The 20,151-nt window shown below is 39.3% G+C and overlaps 1 protein-coding gene across 1 annotated transcript in view; it reads right to left on the bottom strand.

The window, feature by feature from the left end:
• fam49ba (family with sequence similarity 49 member Ba) overlaps positions 1-16,617 on the bottom strand; it is a 46,944-nt gene extending 30,327 nt beyond the window's left edge. The window contains exon 1 of the mRNA XM_071362570.1: positions 16,454-16,617. The gene's annotated coding sequence lies outside the window, so the exon portion shown is untranslated. The remainder of the gene's footprint in view (positions 1-16,453) is intronic.
• Positions 16,618-20,151: the final 3,534 nt, after the last annotated feature.

Below are 20,151 nucleotides of genomic sequence, written 5' to 3'. Positions count from 1 at the left end.
ATTATGTCAATTAGCCTATCAGAAGCTTCTAAAGCCATGACATCATTTTCTGGAATTTTCCAAGCTGTATAAAGGCACAGTCAACTTAAATGTCTGACCCACTGGAATTGTGATACACTGAATTATAAGTAAAATTATCTGTCTGTAAACAATTGTTGGAAAAATTACTTGTGTCATGCACAAAGTAGATGTCCTAACCGACTTGCCAAAACTATAGTTTGTTAACAAGACATTTGTGGAGTGGTTGAACAACAACTTTTAATGACTCCAACCTAAGTGTATGTAAACTTCTGACTTCAACTGTACATATCTACACTACCGGCCAAAATTTTTAGAACACCTCCTGATTCAAGGGTCTTTCTTTATTTGTACTTTTTTCTACATTGTAGAATAATAGTGAAGACATCAATACTATGAAATAACACATATGGAATCATGTGGTTACCAAAAAAGTGATAAACAAATCCAAATATATTTTATACTTGACATTCTTCAAATAGCCACCCTTTGCCTTGATGACAGCTTTGCACTCTTGGCATTCTCTCAACCAGCTTCACCTGGAATGATTTTCCAACAGTCTTGAAGGAATTCCCACATATGCTGAGCACTGATGGGCGATTAGGCCTGGCTCGCAGTCGGCATTCCTTTAGGCCTGGCTCGCAGTCGGCATTCCTATTCATCCCAAAAGTGTTAGATGGGGTTGAGGTCAGGGCTCTGTGCAGACCAGTAAAGTTCTTCCACACCGATCTCGACAATCCATTTCTGTATGGACCTCACTTTGTGCACAGGGGCATTGTCATGCTGAAACAGGAAACGACCTTCCCCAAACTGTTGCCACAAAGTTGGAAGCACAGAATCGTCTAGAATGTCACTGTATGTTGTAGCGTTACGATTTTCCTTCACTGGAACTAAGGGGCCTAGCCCAACCCATGAAAAACAAACCCAGACCATTATTCCTCCTCCACCAAATGTTACAGTTGGCACTATGCATCACTAAGCTAGGACCCTAGGAGTAAACACCTCCCTCTGCAACTGGATCCTGGACTTCCTGATGGGCCGCACCCAGGTGGTAAGGCTAGGTAACAACAGATCTGCCACGCTGTTCCTCAACATGGGGGCCCATCAGGGGTGCGTGCTAAGTACCCTCCTGTACTCCCTGTTCACTCATGACTGCATGGCCAGGCACGTCTCCAACACCATCATTAAGTTCGCTGATGACACAACAATGTTAGGTTTGATCACCGACAACGACGGGACAGCCTATAGGGAGGAGGTCATAGACCTGGCCATGTGGTGCCAGGACAACAACCTATCCCTCAAAGTGATCAAGACAAAGGAGATGATTGTGGACTACAGGAAAAGGAGGACAGAGCACGCCGCCATTCTCATCAATGGGACTGTAGTGGAGCAGGTTGAGAGCTTCAAGTTCCTTGCTGTCCACATCACCAACAATCTATCATGGTCCAAGCACACCAAGACCGCCGTGAAGAGGGCACGACAAAATCTACTCCCCCTCAGGAGACTGAAGAGATTTGGCATGGGTCCTCAGATACTCAAAAAGTTCTACAGCTGCACCATCGAGAGCATCCTGACTGGTTGCATCACTGCATGGTATGGCAACTGCTCGGCCTCCAACCACAAGGCACCACAGAGGGTAGTGCGTACGGCCCAGTACGACACTGGGGCCAAGCTTCCTGCCATCCAGGACCTCTGTACAAGGCGGTGTCAGAGGAAGGCCCTAAAAATTGTCAAAGACTCCATCCACCCTAGTCAGACTGTTCTCTAGGTCCAAAAGTGAGTGACCTATTCAAATAAATAGTCGCTATTGTCGATAATGAATTACCATCGCAATGCAATTTTCCAAATACCCCTGTATACCACCCAAGCTTAGTGGGGGGCAATTTTACTATTACAAAATCATTTTTGATGAATATTATAATTCTCTGTAAGTATTTCTTACTTTTATTTTTATTTTGAGTGGCAGCCCATAGGTACATATTATATAAACTTAATATATCAATTGAAATTGATATTGTACCTGTTAACCCCCAACAACAAAAATTACAAAACAAATAAAACTTGGTCAATTATTCATTTATTTTATATACAAGTGGGTTGGTCTAAATCGGATGTTCGGTATTATATTTAATGAATATTATATGAATCATAGTAATTGAAAAGGCCAATTGCAGGAATGATATTCTTATCGGTTTCTAACTCCAGCAAATATTTCTGAGATGGTGTCATGGCTTGCTGAAATGAAACAGAACTACCCCTGATCCTCTGTAGCTCAGTTGGTAAAGCATGGTGCTTGCAACACCAGGACAGTGGGTTTGATTTTGATTTTGCTGAGTTACAGTTCTCATATAAGGAAATCAGTCAATTGAAATACATTCATTAGGCCCTAATCTATGGATTCCACATGACTGGGAATACAGATATGCATCTGTAGGTCACAGATACCTTTAAAAAGAAAGTGTGGGCGTGGATCAGAAATCCAGCCAGTATCTGGTGTGACCACCATTTGTTTCATGCAGTGCGAAACATCTTTGCATAGAGTTGATCAGGCTGTTGATTGTGGCCTGATCAATAACCTTTTTGTGTGTATGGAACATTTCTGGGATCTTTTATTTCAGCTCATGAAACATTGGACCAACACTTTACATGTTGTGTTTGTATTTTTGTTCAGTATACATACTTTTTATGTCAAATGTGCATCTTTTGGATTCATCAACCTAACGCTGATTCTGCTTTGCTTTCATGCTTCTTTACTTTCTTTACTGAGACTAGGTCATCAAATCCAGGGCAAGGTTTTTAGAGATGTCCTGGGGTACAGAGCACACAGTAGGGAGGTGCAGCCTAGTCAAGCACTGCATAGGTTTATGATGCCCCCTTGTGGAGCCACAGTGAGTGAGTGACCTGCAGGATAAAAACCACTGCATCCATAGAAATGACCCTGTAGGCACACTGGGATTTTGTGTCAGAGAATTTCAGATGGAGCCAATGCTTTTCAATAGGAATAACCGTCAAAATCGTTACGTTTTTTTACATATGCAAACAGGCAGACAATAGTTGACTTTATGCTTTTGACGGACAAAAATGGCCAAAGATGTAGGCCTTCAGTGCCTTCAGAAAGTATTCATACTCGTTGACTTATTCCACATTTGATTGTTTTACAGACTGAATTCAAAACGGATAACATGTATATTTTTCTCACCCATCTGCACACAATAACCCATATTGAGAGTGGAAACATGTTTAACATTTTTTGCAAATGTATTGAAAATGAATACACAAAGATCTCATTTACATAAGTATTCAAACCCCTTTGCTATGAGACTCCAGATTCTGCTCAGGTGTATCCAATTTATTTTGATCATCCTTGATATGTCAATACAACTTGATTGGAGTCCACCTGTGGCCAATTCAATTGTTAGGACATGATTTAGAAAGAAACACACCTGTCTATATAAGGTCTCACAGTTGACAGTGCATGTCAGAGCAAAAACCAAACCATGAGGTTGAAGGAAGTGTCCGTAGAGCTCCGAGACAGGATTGTGGCAAGGCACAGATCTGAGAAAAATTTACCAAAAAATGTCTGCAGCATTGAAGGTCCCCAAGAACACAGTGGCCTCCGTCATTCTTAAATGGAAGAAGTTTGGAACCACCAAGACTCTTCCTAGAGCTGGCCGCCTGTCCAAACTGAGCAATCGGGGGAGAAGGGCCTTGGTCATGGAGCTGACCAAGAACCGATGGTCACTCTGACAGAGCTCCAGAGTTCCTCTGTGGAGATGGGAGAACCTTCCAGAAGGACAACCAACTCTGCAGCACTCCACCAATCAGGCCTTTATGGTATAGTGACCAGACGGAAACCACTGATCAGTAAAAGACACATGACATCCCACTTGAAGTTTGCCAAAAGGCACCTAAAGGACTCTGAAAATGAGAAACAAGATTCTCTGGTCTGATGAAACCAAGATTGAAGTCTTTGACCTAAATACCAAGCATCACGTCTGGCACCATCCCTACGGTGAAGAATGGAGGTGGCAGCATCATGCTATGCGTAACTTTTTCATCGGCAGGGACTGGGAGACCAGTCAGGATCAAGGGAAAGTTGAACGGAACAAAGTACAGAGAGATCCTTGGTGAAAACCTGCTCCAGAGCGCTCAGGACCTCAGACTGCTACAAGCTTCAAGGAAGGTTGGAAGGTTCACCTTCCAACAGGATAACGACCCTAAGCACACAGCCAAGACAACACAGGGGTGGCTTCAGGATAAGTCTCTGAATGTCCTTGAGTGGCCCAGCCAGAGCCCGGACTTGAACTCGATCGGACATCTCTGGAGACCTGAAAATAGCTGTGCAGCGACGCACCCCATCCAACCTGACAGCGCTTGAGAGGATCTACAGAGAAGAATGGGAGAAAGTACCATAATACAGGTGTGCAAAGCTTGTAGCGTCATACACAAGAAGACTAGAGTCTGTAATCGCTGCCAAAGGTGGTTCAACAAAGTACTGATTAAAGGTTCTGAATACTTAAGTAAACGTGACATTCCTTTTTTTTTATAGACATGCGGTTGATGTCAGAAGTTTACATACACCTTAGCCAAATACATTTAAACTCAGTTTTTCACAATTCCTGACATTTAATCCTCGTAAAAATTCCCTGTTTTAGGTCAGTTAGGATCACCACTTTATTTTAAGAATGTGAAATGTCAGAATAATAGTAGCGAGAATTATTTCTTTCAGCTTTTATTTCTTTCATCACATTCCCAGTGGGTCAGAAGTTTAAATAAAGTCAATTAGTATTTGGTAGCATTGACTTTAAATTGTTTAACTTGGGTCTAACGTTTCGGGTAGCCTTCCACAAGCTTCCACAAGAGTGTGAGAAGCTGTCATCAAGGCAAAGGGTGGCTACTTTGAAGAATCTCAAATATAAAATATATTTTGATTTGTTTAACACCTTTTTGGTTACTACATGATTCAATATGTGTTATTTCATCGTTTCAATGTCTTTAATGTCTAGAAATTAGTTTAATTTTTTTTTTTAACATTCAATGAGTTGGTTTGTCCAAACTTTTGACTGGTACTGTATATGATCTGGTCTGAATGTTGGTCTTACAGAATAGTTTGATTATACTGAATGTATACTCTATCATATATAGACTTACTAGGCCAAAATGTTCCAACTCTAATCACACAATCTGTGTGCAGCTAATCGTGGTCTTCAGATCACCACCCTGAACCGGGTGGCTCATTTGTAATAGGACTCCCTGTTAAAATAAAGGTTAGAGACACAATTTGATGAATCAGGTGTTACTGCTGGGTTGGAACAAAAGCATACAAAACAAAACAGAAGCCAGGAGCTGGAGACTCCTGAGGGGTATACTACAAAGCAGAATCAATGAGTTAGACAGCTAACTTTGATAAGCAACCAAAATGAACTACAGATGTTCTGGCTCATTAAGAAAGCTTAACTTCACTATGTGTTTTTGGTTGTTGTATCAATTAGATCACGCCCATTTAAAGCTTACCTTTCAAAAGTTTTATTCCGAATATTTAGGAACGTTTGCTGGCTAACTCCTTGATCCTGCTTTGTAGTTTTCCCCTCTAGTCTACTGCGTATCCATGTATCTGTGCCATGGAATAAAAGGGGAACGAGAGAGCACAGAAAAATGCCAACAGTGGGAGCAAGAGAGGTGTGATCCGCAACTTGGGGGAAACCTGTGTGAACTTGCCACCCATCGCGTGCATACGTGTCTGACTGAAACATGCGTCTGAATGAACATGCTTTGCTAATCTAGTTGAATGCTTCAGTGGGATCCACAATAAAACATTGTGACATACTAGAAGGAATGAACATTTTGTAGAGGTATACTATTTACGCATCGCAGGTGTAGACCTATGGACTTGTGTGCTTCAAGTACAAGTCAATGCATCATTTCACCAGTTATTCAATGAGGGAGAGGCCTACATACAGTATTGTTTTTTCCACCAAGGCATGCTACCATCAACTACTGAATCTGAGCGGTAGCCTCCTTTTTGCTGAGGCAGGCCTGCTTGGCAGCCTCTGTGTCTTGAGCTCATGTACACACACACATGTACACACACACATGTACACATGTACACACTAGAGGTCGACCGATTATCATTTTTCAACGCCGATACCGCTACCCATTATTGGAGGACCAAAAAAAGCCGATACCGATTAATCAGACGATTTTTATATATATATATTTGTAATAATGACAATTACAACAATACTGATTGAACAATGAACACTTTTATTTTAACTTAATATGATACATAAATAAAATACATTTAGTCTCAAATAAATAATGAAACATGTTCAATTTGGTTTAAATAATGCAAAAACACAGTGTTGGAAAAGAAAGTAAAAGTGCAATATGTGCCATGTAAAAAAGCTAACGTTTAAGTTCCTTGCTCAGAACATGAGAACATATGAAAGCTGGTGGTTCCTTTTAACATGAGTCTTCAATATTCCCAGTTAAGAAGTTTTAGGTTGTAGTTATTATAGGAATTATAGGACTATTTCTCTCTATACCATTTGTATTTCATATACCTTTGACTATTGGATGTTCTTATAGGCACTATAGTATTGCCAGCCTAATCTCGGGAGTTGATAGGCTTGAAGTCATAACCAGCGCTGTGCTTCAAGCATTGCTAAGAGCTGCTGGCAAACGCAGGAAAGTGCTGTTTGAATGAATGCTTACGAGCCTGCTGCTGCCTACCACCGCTCAGTCAGACTGCTCAATCAAATATCAAATCATAGACTTAATTACAATATAATAAACACACAGAAATATGAGCTTTGGGTCATTAATATGGTAAAATCCGGAAACTATCATTTCAAAAAACAAAATGTTTATTCTTTCAGTGAAATAAGGAACCGTTCCGTATTTTATCGAACGGGTGGCAACCCTAAGTCTAAATATTGCTGTTACATTGCACAACTTTCAATGTTATGTCATAATTATGTAAAATTCTGGCAAATTAATTACGGTCTTTGTTAGGAAGAAATGGTCTTCACACAGTTCGCAACAAGCCAGGCGACCCGAACTGCTGCATATACCCTGACTTTGCTTGCACAGAACGCAAGAAAAGAGACACAATTTCCCTAGTTAATATTGCCTGCTGACATGAATTTCTTTTAACTAAATATGCAGGTTTAAAAAAATATACTTGTGTATTGATTTTAAGAAAGGCATTGATGTTCATGGTTAGGTACATTGGTGCAACGATTGTGCTTTTTCCCGCGAATGCGCTTTTGTTAAATCATCACCCGTTTGGCGAAGTCGAAGTAGGCTGTGATTCGATGATAAATTAACAGGCACCGCATGGATTATATATAATGCAAGACAATCTAGTTGAACTAGTAATATCATCAACCATGTGTAGTTAACTAGTGATTATGTTAAGATTGATTGTTTTTTATAAGATAAGTTTAATGCTAGCTAGCAACTTACCTCGGCTCCTTGCAGCCACAAGGTCCTTTTGATGCTTCACTCGCGTAACAGGTGGTCAGCCTGCCACGCAGTCTCCTCGTGGATTGCAATGCAATCGGCCATAATCGGCATCCAAAAATGCCGATTACCGATTGTTATGAAAACTTGAAATCGGCCCTAATTAATTGGTCGACCTCTAGTACACATGCACACATGCACAAACAAAACATTTTTTTTATACCATGGAAACTTCTACAAAGGTTTTGTAAAGGGTTTATAAAATGTTAAAACGCACTACAAAGGAGCTACTTTAGCTTCGTGGCCAATTTGAATGCTTGCCAAATATTGAACCTCAGCAACATAAAGCATTCACAACAGATTATGGCGCAAACCTGAAGCAAACCAAGCATGTAACTAAATTCTTTAGGAACGGTGTACATTATGTACAGATAATATCTAATTAATATCTATAAACAACAGAAATCTCTTTAGAAAACGACATCTTATTGACCAAACACAGTGTTTAGAATGTTCTTCCATTCTCATAAAACTAGGAGCTCTGAGAAGGTGTAATATTAGGCATTGTTATTGCCTAGGGGTTTAAACTCGGTGATGCACAACAGCAATAGTTGCTTTGACATTCTGACTGCAGATACCACATTTTACAATAAGTATAATGGTAAACACATTAAAGGGCACCCTCCCACTGTTTTAGTACAACCTTGAGGGACGGGGCTGGACAAATGTAACCACTCTCAAATTCATAGACAGACCTATGGATGCAAGGACTGACCATCCATGGTATACAAATTATAGTTTTATCCTTGTTTTGAGGCTAGACAGTGTTTGTTCACAAACAATGGAGTAGAACATGCTTATATGTTGGATTCTGATGGGTTAGACATTTGAACTAAACTTCTATTCTGAATTAAATAATCAAATATAATTATTTAAAAGTCCAAAAATGGATGTACCAATCACAGATTGGCACTGTAAATGGACACACTTCAGAAGAATGTAACTTTACTAGAGTCAAGCTGGGATTCAATCCGATCGTACTTGTAGACAATGTGTATTTTAAAGAAAATGTCACGGTTTCTGCAGAGATCGCATTCAAGGTATATGCTGCAGATATTGGCTCAATTGAAAATGACCTTTAAAGCCACAATATGTAGAAATGTCTCCGCCATTTCCTGGTTGCTAAAATTCTATCACGTTTGCCTAATTTCAGTTTGTGACAAAACAACCAATGTATAGTCTAGATAGAGAATCATTGTACAATCTAGATCACTGAGAAATAGCACACACAGAAGGGATCTACCGCTTGCTGCCAATGAGAATGACAGATCTATAAACACACATTTATTTGTGCATTTGGTCAGGTCGCCCACAAAGCTACATACTGGAACTTTAAAATGTCAAGCATGCTATAGCGGTAATTTTGGATTGAACCCCGGCCTAAGTGTTACCCTCAACAAAGACAACTCAAAATATATTGAAGGCTTCTGGGGAATAGTTCACATTGCTTTAGTCCTGCAGGGTGTTGCAGAGTGTTTAAAGACGGATGTGTCAATTTCATAGTGTGGCAAATGTGCTACATCAGACACAAGCCACCCAGGAAGTTACAAAGTATCAGACTGGCATTTCCTCTGTATTTGTGTTCGACTGTCTCTCTTCTCTACTCAATTCTCTTTTTGGCAATGTGTCAGTGTTGAGCTTCAGTCTGTCAAACAGACATGCCAAGCTTAACAACACATTGAACAAATTGTAGCCAACTAACAAAGGTAAACGCTACATCGGTTGGAGACATACACCAGAGACAAACTCCGATGTCTCTTTCGGACCAGCAATAGACCAGTAGTAGAGCAGCAACGTGGTCTAGGAAAATCCAGACGTTTACTTCAAGCATTTACCTTTAAATTGGATTCAGGTCACAAAAAGACTTTACAGATGTGAAATGCAGTGTATGATTGTGATAAAATGTTGTTGTATTCATGATGTAATCATCATGCTACATTCATGTTAAGTTGTCTGTAAACTTTATGTAAAAAAAAAAATGATATCACAGGTAAACCTAAAGCATTCAATGAAGGAATAAAAAACACCAGTACAAGCAGTGTATCTTCATTACCAAAACACTACCATCCATAAATGACTCCTGGCATACAGGAGAGAGACAAGAGGCCAAACACAAATCAACACTTACAGAGCTAGCTAGTCAGACAAGTATCTTTGCCTTAAGGCTATGTCAAGCAGCACTTATGTTACGCTGCAGCACATAGGAATGCACAGCCAAAGCCTAGACTTTCACTGACACAATAATGGCCACCTTCTGGTCCTGCCCTATGCAGACTAAACCTACACTTTGCTCTCCTATCATTTTGATTTCTAAAAAACTTCTTAGGCTCAACATTATACTATTCACACACCAGATATACAGTTACCTCTACATACAGTACCTTGAACACGTATACATTCTTCTGCTGCAAGGAAAATGTTAAGGCAGAATCTACAGTTGAAGTCAGAAGTGTACATACACCTTAGCCAAATACATTTAAACTCAGTTTTTCACAATTCCTGACATTTAATCCTAGTACAAAATCCCTGTCTTAGGTCAGTTAGGATCACCACTATATTTTAAGAATGTGAAATGTCAGAATAATAGTAGAGAGAATTCTTTATTTCAGCTTTTATTTCTTTAATCACATTCCCAGTGGGTCAGAAGTTTACATACACTCAATTAGTATTTGGTAGCATTGCCTTTACATTGTTTAACTTGGGTCAAGCGTTTCGGTGAGCCTTCCGCAAGCTTCCCACAATAAGTTGGGTGAATTTTGGCCCATTCCTCCTGACAGAGCTCGTGTAACTGAGTCAGGTTTGTAGGCCTCCTTGCTCGCACATGCTTTTTCAGTTCTGTCCACAAATTTGCTATAGGATTGAGGTCAGGACTTTGTGATGGCCACTCCAATACCTTGACTTTGTTGTCATTAAGCCATTTTGCCCAAACTTTGGAAGTATGCTTGGGGTCATTGTCCATTTGGAAGACCCATTTGCGACCAAACTTTAACTTCCTGACTGATGTCTTGAGATTTTGCTTCAATATATCCACATAATTTTCCTGCCTCAATGATGCCATCTATTTTGTGAAGTGCACCAGTCCCTCCTGCAGCAAAGCATAACCACAAGATGATGCTGCCATCCCCGTGCTTCACAGTTGGGATGGTGTTCTTCAGCTTGCAAGCATCCCCCTTTTTCCTCCAAACATAACAATGGTCATTATGCCAAACAGTTCTATTTTTGTTTCATCAGACCTGAGGACATTTCTACAAAAAGTACAATCTTTGTCCCCATGTGCAGTTGCAAACCGTAGTCTGGCTTTTTTATGGTGGTTTTGGAGCAGCGGCTTCTTCCTTGCTGAGCGGCCTTTCAGGTTATGTCAATAAAGGACAAATTTTACTGTGGATATAGATACTTTTGTACCTGTTTCCTCCCGCATCTTCACAAGGTCCTTTGCTGTTGTTCTGGGATTGATTTGCACTTCTCGCACCAAAATACGTTCATCTCTAGGAAACAGACGTGTCTCCTTCCTGAGCGGTATGACGGCTGCGTGGTCCCATGGTGTTTATACTTGCGTACCATTGTTTGTACAGATGAACATGGTACCTTCAGGCATTTGGAAATTGCTCCCAAGGATGAACCTTTTTTTCTGAGGTCTTGGCTGATTTCTTTTGATTTTCCTTTGATGTCAAGCAAAGAGACACTGAGTTTGAAGGTAGGCCTTTAAATACATCCACAGGTACACCTCCAAATGACTCTAATGATGTCAATTAGCCTATCAGAAGCTTCTAAAGCCATGCCATCATTTTCTGGAATTTTCCAAGCTGTATAAAGGCACAGTCAACTTAAACGTCTGACCCACTGGAATTGTGATACACTGAATTATAAGTGAAATAATCTGTCTGTAAACAATTGTTGGAAAAATTACTTGTTTCATGTACAAAGTAGATGTCCTAATCAACTTGCCAAAACTATAGTTTGTTAACAAGAAACTTGTGGAGTGGTTGAAAAACGAGTTTTAATGACTACAACCTAAGTGTATGTAAACTTCCAACTTCAACTGTATTTCCTGCTATTCAATGGCCATTTAATTTAATGATACCGAATATTTTGAATAGAATATAACTTATAAACGCCTCAAAATAACCCAATAATGCAATTTTTTACCCAACAAAAATATTGGTTGACCGAGAGCTGTCTATTCTTTCGACCAATTGATTGGTTGATTTTTTTTTATTTGATTGTGCTCAGACTTGCTGTGCTGTGTTAAAAAAATGACAGCGAGTGACTGTGTGACTAGCACCCGTTGTCTCTCTGTCCTCCCTGCTGCTGCGACAACTACAGAACTTCATCAGTGTTTATCTCGCTGTCCATGTTGCTGAAGCTGCAACATAATTACAGCAATTTCTGACTGAGAAGTCCTGATACGGAAACTGATTGCCTATTCCTCAACTCTTGCTTTCTTTACATGACACATGTATGCATCGCATGTAGGTGACCAATAGGGCCTGAACTATAGCATATCGTAGTCACATCAATAAATTGGTTATAACAAACTCTGAACACATGTGACAGCAAAATGGATGCAGAGGACGTGGCAAATAAACTCGAAACAGAGGAATGTTTACTGGTTGCTCAGGAGGACCCTTCTCCAAGGGTCACTTTATTTTATTTTAAAACTAAAATGCTTGATTGCATGTTCAAATCATGAATGACTCATATGCTGTGTGATGACATGAACAAATGAATGACTGACTGATACAGTAGCCTATATAAGTATTGAAATATAGGCCTAAGTGAGTTACGGTTTTAAGACTAAACAGGATGCGCTCGTTGGCCTACACCTCGATGGTGGTTATACAAGGCTGCTATACTAAGCCTACTAATTATAACGACATAATAATAAGAATAGTAATAATAACGATACGGAGATCAAGAAAAAGGAGGGTTATTATTATTCTAAATATTACTTTTCTGACAATTTGGAAGAGTGTAAACAACACTAAATAAATTATAAGTAATACCAGAGAGGCTGTTCTAAAGAACAAAAAGTGTAAAGCCTTTATTACAGCTTAGCAAAGATTAAAAACAGACACATTTGTGAAATTGTTTAACCGACACGTGGTTGTGTGAAGCTTGGGTGCTCACTGAAACAGTAGGTAAAAAACACTCAAAAAGAAACAGGAACTGTCTTATTTCTGTAGATATATATGGATGATATATAAAGTCAGGCACATTTACCAGTTAGGCTATTGATTATAGACCTAATTAAGTTGGGGTTTCCACTCTCCTCACTTTTCTTAGACAGTTAAGGCAGGGGCTGTTTTCTCATCTCCCAACTCCGCTGCTACCTCTACCGCATTGTTCTCAACACCAATATGCTGGTTAACTTTGCTATTATGCATATAGCAACATGGTCTAGGAAAAGGGGCAATTCAACAGCGCACTGATGTTTCAGAACTGCGGACAGCGGCCGCTATCCAACGCAGGAGAAAGTGCATTTGTTATAAAATAATAAAATGTTTATTAGTATTGTACCATTGTTCTTACATAATAAAACAATATACAATTTCAGTAGCACTTGTCTTAGTGATGGACTGTGCCATCCTCCACAATGGATTAGTCCACTCAGACAGGAAACAATCAGACAGGTGTCTTGTACACCATTCAATTATTGAATTGTTTTGCTACTGCTCGACTAAAGAAATCTCAGTCAACAAACAGCCTATCGACCAAACAATCAACCAGTCAACTAAATGGAGACAGCCCTATTTAAAATGATGTCAGTCTTTACATCTATGCATTTGAAAGTGGTTACATTTCTCTAGCCCTGTGACAGGGCTGCCGTTGGGCTGATACAGCTAGAATACCATGATGTGTAAACATTCTGTCAGAGCAGATGTAGAAGTATGAACAAACTCCATCATCACTATGTTACTTCTCATAATCATTCCAATATTAGGAACTCCATCACTATGTTACTAGGCATAATCATTCCAATATTAGGAACTCCATCACTATGTTACTTCTCATAATCATTCCAATATTAGGAACTCCATCACTATGTCACTTCTCAAAATCATTCCAATATTAGGTACTCCATCACTATGTTACTACTCAAAATCATTCCAATATTAGGAACTCCATCACTATGTTACTACTCATAATCATTCCAATATTAGGAACTCCATCACTATGTTACTACTCATAATCATTCCAATATTAGGAACTCCATCACTATGTTACTACTCATAATCATTCCAATATTAGGAACTCCATCACTATGTTACTACTCATAATCATTCCAATAGTAGGAACTCCATCACTATGTTACTACTCATAATCATTCCAATATTAGGAACTCCATCACTATGTTACTTCTCATAATCATTCCAATATTAAGAACTCCATCACTATGTTACTACTCATAATCATTCCAATATTAGAACTCCATCACTATGTTACTACTCATAATCATTCCAATATTAGGAACTCCATCACTATGTTACTACTCATAATGATTCCAATATTAGGAACTCCATCACTATGTTACTACTCATAATCATTCCAATATTAGGAACTCCATCACTATGTTACTTCTCATAATCATTCCAATATTAGGAATTCCATCACTATGTTACTACTCATAATCATTCCAAGTTGAACTGGACTGACCACTTGCTCAGATTCTCTGCACCTTGGCACACATGCACCCACTCATGCACACAACCACACAGACACACATCACAACTGCTGCTACCAGACTCTTACTAAACTGTTGAATTTAAACACTTGTCCCACATCCCCACCCTTCCCCAATACACGTGTAAATATTGGACTATAAATTGTGCCTTCCTGTATTATACTTATGCTAAAAAATGTTTATTCTATTCTACTGAGCCACTTACTTTATGTTCGTTTTCTTATCTTTTATTACTTCTTATTGTTGTTGCATTGTCTAGAAGGAACCTGCAAGTAAGCATTTCGTTGGACGGTGTATACCATGTGTATTCTGTACATACGACTAATAACATTTTAACTTAATTTAGCAAAAGGTTGACTTTAAAACATGACTTCTTACTTAGAGAAATCAATAACAATAAAAGTTAAATCTCCCAAGAAGACTTCCCCTATTGGCTGGCTGTTCCAAATGTGGACAGACCTGAAAGGAGGGCACAAACTGAGAAGAGCCAATAGCAGCAGTCTTGGTTGATTTGAAGGAAGTCACCTTGTTGTGGATCTCATGTAGCTGAGTAATAACTCTAATCACAAAGTGGTCCCACTTTGAAATGGAATTTCAGTCTAGTATATTACATACACCAATATAGTACTTAGAACTGCAATACCTGTTTGCAGCATGCACAATTTCAAGGGTTTGCAAATAAACAGACAATAGCTGAACATGAGGTGTTTACTCTACCCACTAGTAACTGACACCACAGCAAAGAGATTGAGAGGTTCATGTCATTACAAAGAATATATACCAAAAGATAGCATTGCAGTAGAGTCAGACATCAACTCCCACACTGAAGCTTTCAGTAAGTTCTCTGCACAGGTTTTTAACTCACACATAGTATGATCTGTGAAGTACAAGGCAATACACAACTCCAGCAAGCAGAACTAACAGACAAAGATCATTCTTAGTATGATGAGCCTTCAAAGCTGCAATAGCACGACCATATTCACATAGAAATATAAGTTATAGGTCTGTCATTCTCATCGAAAGCAAGTCTAAGAAGCGGTAGATCTGTTCTATGTGCGGTATTTCTATACTTCCCGTTCTTAAGTTTCGTTTTTGCGTCTTGTACTTTCGGTTTTGTACACCAGTTTCAAACAGCTGAAAAAAACAATATTTTTGGTTCTGGAAAATATATTTCGCAGCTGTTTAGATGGTACAATGACTCTCTACACTATACTGTCTTGTCTTGTCACATAAACCGAAATTAGGCTAATTATTAGAATTTTAAGAACCAGGAAATGGAGGAGCGATATCTGCATAGCGCATCTCAAGTCCTTTAATTTCCATGCAGAATCATAAACCTTGTTCTTACAGGTGAAATGCATGTCAAAGCACAGGTGAGAGTGTCCTTTCTGTTTCATCACTGGCTATTGCTTCCTAAAATCTGCTAAACGTCCTTCTGCATATATTGTAGTATCATTCAAGTGAATGCCTATAAGACCTCTTCTCTCCTGCTGCCTATCTTCTGCCTCTCCTGGGAAATCTTATTAAGGCTGAATAACTGTTTTCTAGTCTACTTGTAACCCTCAATAAAAAAAATCTATTGTATTGTATCGTTACACAAAATGACATTGTTGCACAAAATAACACATCTCAAACTATAAGTAACAATGCATAAGATCGGCAAAGCAAACGAGAGAACTTGGCGAATTAAATGCGTGTTTTGAATAAACAAAATGAGGAAGTGGTATGATTACTTTGAAAAGCTGCCTTCACATTGAGGAAGTATGAGAATAGTTTAGTTAATTTCCTTTCAATTTGTAAAAGACGGGCTCTATTCTCACACCAGCAGAATTTCAGTTCTGTGTTCAACTATAACCATTTTGCTAATTATTTGACATAAGCCTGATCATTCTTTGAGATGAGAATTTAAATCAACCAATTTCTTTCTCTTAGGCTATGCAATTTTCAGTCGTCGAGTTTATATCTGCGTTTGCTTTATCAGTTTATAACAATTTGAAGGATATAGGCCTAGGCTATCACTCAGGCGCCCAACTTCATTTGTTTACAGGCGAAAGTGTTTCAACATGCTACAACCAAAACATGAACACATTTTTCAAGTCATGATACCTGTTGCTAATGCCTGAAATTATGCTGCACGTTTGTAGTAACACTACACAGATTAATTGAAGACACTTTAGTACCTTCAAAGTGAAAGTACAACAGTAGATTACAGTCCAGATAAATACATACCTGCAAGATCGAGAAAGTATAGGTCTACACCTGGAATCGATAAGGAAATCTTCGTATTAACACGTAGAATTCAAAACAACCAGGTTCCGTGTGCCTCCTTTTACATGACAGGCCAACCCGGAAAAATGATGGTTGTCTGTTGCACAGGTTCCTTCTAGTACAGCGGATTATTTGTATGACGTCACCAGCCATAACCGAGAGGGCTGTACGGAGGTAAAGTAGGTTTTATATCAGACATTCAACAGACATTTGACGTTAAATCTCTTGCTCACAATCACGTTTGCATTGTCATAGAAACATCAAAACAAGTGCTAATCATTCAAAGAATGTCTGGCCTGCTTTTACAACCTTTGATTTGCATAAAACGTCGTGTTGATTTGATAGAAATAATCAAATCATATAAAAATGCATTTTAATCTCTTGTTCGCAATTACCTTTCATTGATTGTCATAGAAATATAAAATGAGTGCTAATTATTCTAAAAAGGCCTCGCCTACTTTTACAACCTTTGATTTGTGTAAACAGTCAAGTGTTGATTTGATAGAAATAATCAAATCATATAAAATGCATTTTAATCTCGTATCCTCAATACATTTTTCATGGATCATCATAGAAGCATCAAACTAAACTCTTCACCGCCATACAAGTTTTGGTTTCGCTAATTGTGTTACAGAATTACCTGCCGGTGACTCTTAGCACACCATCTCACAGCCCTCTCTCAGAGACAAAATATGTAACTGGCCCGTCCCACCTCTGGCCCTAACCAAACCGATTGGTTGCTAAGGACCAGGTTGCCAGGTGCCTTATCATACCGTGGGGTCAGCCAACCAAAGGCAGTCATCTTGGGTTGCAGATCCCCAATTCCTGCCTGCCCTCTCAGCCTTCTTCAAGCAGTTGCCGAGAGAGCATCAAGCTCCTACACCTCTTCCCTGACCAACACAACTAGACCCATATCTTGACATGTGGGATGGTGTGTAAAGTAAGTAGAGGGAGGGACATTGTATTTGTGTATATTACTGCTGGTTGGTCAGTAGTAGTAGAGGGAGGGACATTGTGGTTTTGTATATTACTACTGGTTATTCAGTACAATATTAGCTTTTAGTTCTGTACAGTTCTTTGCCATTTGTTTCTCCTCTATTCTGTGAGGTTCTGTTTCTGTGCATTCTTGCCCTGGTGTATTCATTTGGTATGTGAATATTCATTGTCTCTATTTTTTCCTGTTAAAGAACTACTACCATTCTACTTTCCATGTCTGCCTGTGTATGTCAATAAAGTATCCCTGTGTGTAACTCTGAGGTTGAATCATTCCACCTTTTTTTATTTTTTTATTTAGCCTTTATTTAACCAGGAAGGGCTCATTGAGATTTAAAATCTCTTTTTCAAGAGCATCCTGGCCAAGATAGGCAGCACCAAGTCATTACAAAAATTACAGACAAATAACATGAAAAACTACAAGTAATCTACTAAAAACCATAGAATTCACAAGAGTTTAACAAATTCAAAAACAGCAAATTAAAAACACTGACAGGTCAGGGAATCAGTCTCCAGATCATTCATCAGCGATTTAAAAATACCAATCGGGACAAGTTCTTCCAGTTTAAAAGTATTTTGTAAGGCGTTCCAAGACGATGGCGCAGAGTACATAAAAGCCCTTTTACCAAATTCAGTTCGGACATTTGGAACAGTTAGCAGGATAAAGTCCAGCGAACGAAGAGAGTACCCACCACATTTCTGAACAATAAAAATGCTCAAATAAAAAGGTTGTAAACCCAAAATGGCATTTATAAATAAAAGTATACCAGTGACTGAGCCTACGAGTGACTAGAGAAGGCCAGCCAACCCTAGTATACAAAGTGCAGTGGTGCATAAGGGTTTTGCAGTTTAAAATAAATTTCAAAGTGCCATGGTAAAGGGTGTCAATTGATCTCATATCCTCTGACCGGGGACAGTGCTAGCGGGTAACAGACCAGCAAAATACGGAGAATGGTGTATATTACTGAGCACAATGGTGTGCAGTTATTGATGTACATAATTACATAATGTATAGGTCCCCTTGTCTGTCCAGTGCCCTGACCTCTGTTTTGTTTCAAGGTACTTATGGAGACCTGCTCCTGCCAACATAACACCACAACCCTGAAGACCTCCACCTGGCTGCCACAGAACAAGCTGAAGAAGTCAAGGTTCATTTGGATAAGTAGTAAATGCTGTCTCCAACATGCTACAAGTTGCACTGTGCCAGGGTGTCTGTAGACCAGGGTATCTATAATGGGAGTTGGTTTGTTAGGTTGATGTGAGGACTGTTAATGATGTTTGTTGTACTAATGATTCTGATGTGCTGCTTGAAACATGAAATCTGTTAAATCAAGCAAAGGAAACCCAGTGCCTAAATTATGGTCCAAATGCAAACCCTCAGCCCAGCTACAGTATATATAGATACTGTAAGTACTGGGTATGTCATGGTTGCATCCACGCCGGTATGGGGCAAAGTTTCCCCTGTCCCCTCTCCGTCTGTCATGGCCCGGTAATGTTTTACTCACCTGTCAGAAGGGGCCCATTTCATAATGGAGGATTTGTGGGACTTTTAAAGTTTATGAATGGATGTTCTCATTTCAATGGCATGTCATTTCTGCTATATGAATAGCTGTTCTTGGAAGATGTTAAACTACTATATGAATCTGTTACTTTGAGGTTCTGATCCTCTAAAACAAGTTGTCAATTTCTCTCTGTGGACTAAGGAAGAGGAGACATTGCCCTGCCCTATAACTCCCTAGGCTCTAAGGGCACGGGGCTGGGTTTCTACTAAGCTAACATATTGAAATATTTTAAGTTGGTCATACCAAGGATAGTTTAGCCATTAGATTTATAATTGTAGGACCCCTGTAGGTATAAAACGAATATAAAAAAATATAAAACAAAAATATTTTTAAAATGTATTTGATGAAACTGACTGCTACTATCCCTTCGAAACACATCGAATAACAGATTCATACATGGAAAAGCAGACAGTCAAAAAATAAATCAAAAGGATTTTTTTTTTGAAGTGTCTGTCCTATCTATGTGGTAGATCTACATCTCTTGTGTTTGTTAGAGTCTTATCTTTCCATAGAGTGGTCATAATAGTTTGTAGCCCAAACTGTTCGGCGTACAGACGTTTTCGTGAGTGGACCGAATGTCGTAATGTCTCCTGGACTTTCAAACACCTCCGTAGCTCTGCCACTTTTCACCGCAGATGCGGAAGGCCGATATCGGCAGATGTGGAGGATTGAGACTTGGCCCATAGCTTAAACTGACAGATTTTGATGGGGATTGTATTAATATGCTAATTAGATTTCCGCACAGGTTCATGCATTGACTCCATCTTTTGAAATCAATGGTGTGTGTATGTGTTGGCGTGTCAGTGTCAGCGTGAGTGTATGGGTAGAGTCCAGTGTGTGTGTGTGTGTATGTGTTGGAGTGTGAGTATGTGTGAGTGTATGGGTAGAGTCCAGTGTGTGTGTACACAGTCAAAATATAGTTAAAGGGTCATTGCATATAGTTCGGGTAGCTATTTGGTTAACTATTTAGCAGTCTTATGGCTTAGGGGTAGAAGCTGTTCAGGAGCCTTTTGGTCCCAGACTTGAATGGCTGGAGTCTAACCATTTTTTAGGGCCTTCCTCTGACACCGCCTGGTATAGAGGTCCTGGATGGCAGGGAGTTCG

The sequence above is a fragment of the Salvelinus alpinus genome, chromosome 23 (assembly GCF_045679555.1).
Source record: "Salvelinus alpinus chromosome 23, SLU_Salpinus.1, whole genome shotgun sequence".
NCBI classification, from domain to species: domain Eukaryota; kingdom Metazoa; phylum Chordata; class Actinopteri; order Salmoniformes; family Salmonidae; genus Salvelinus; species Salvelinus alpinus.
This window is presented reverse-complemented; position numbering and strand designations above follow the sequence as displayed.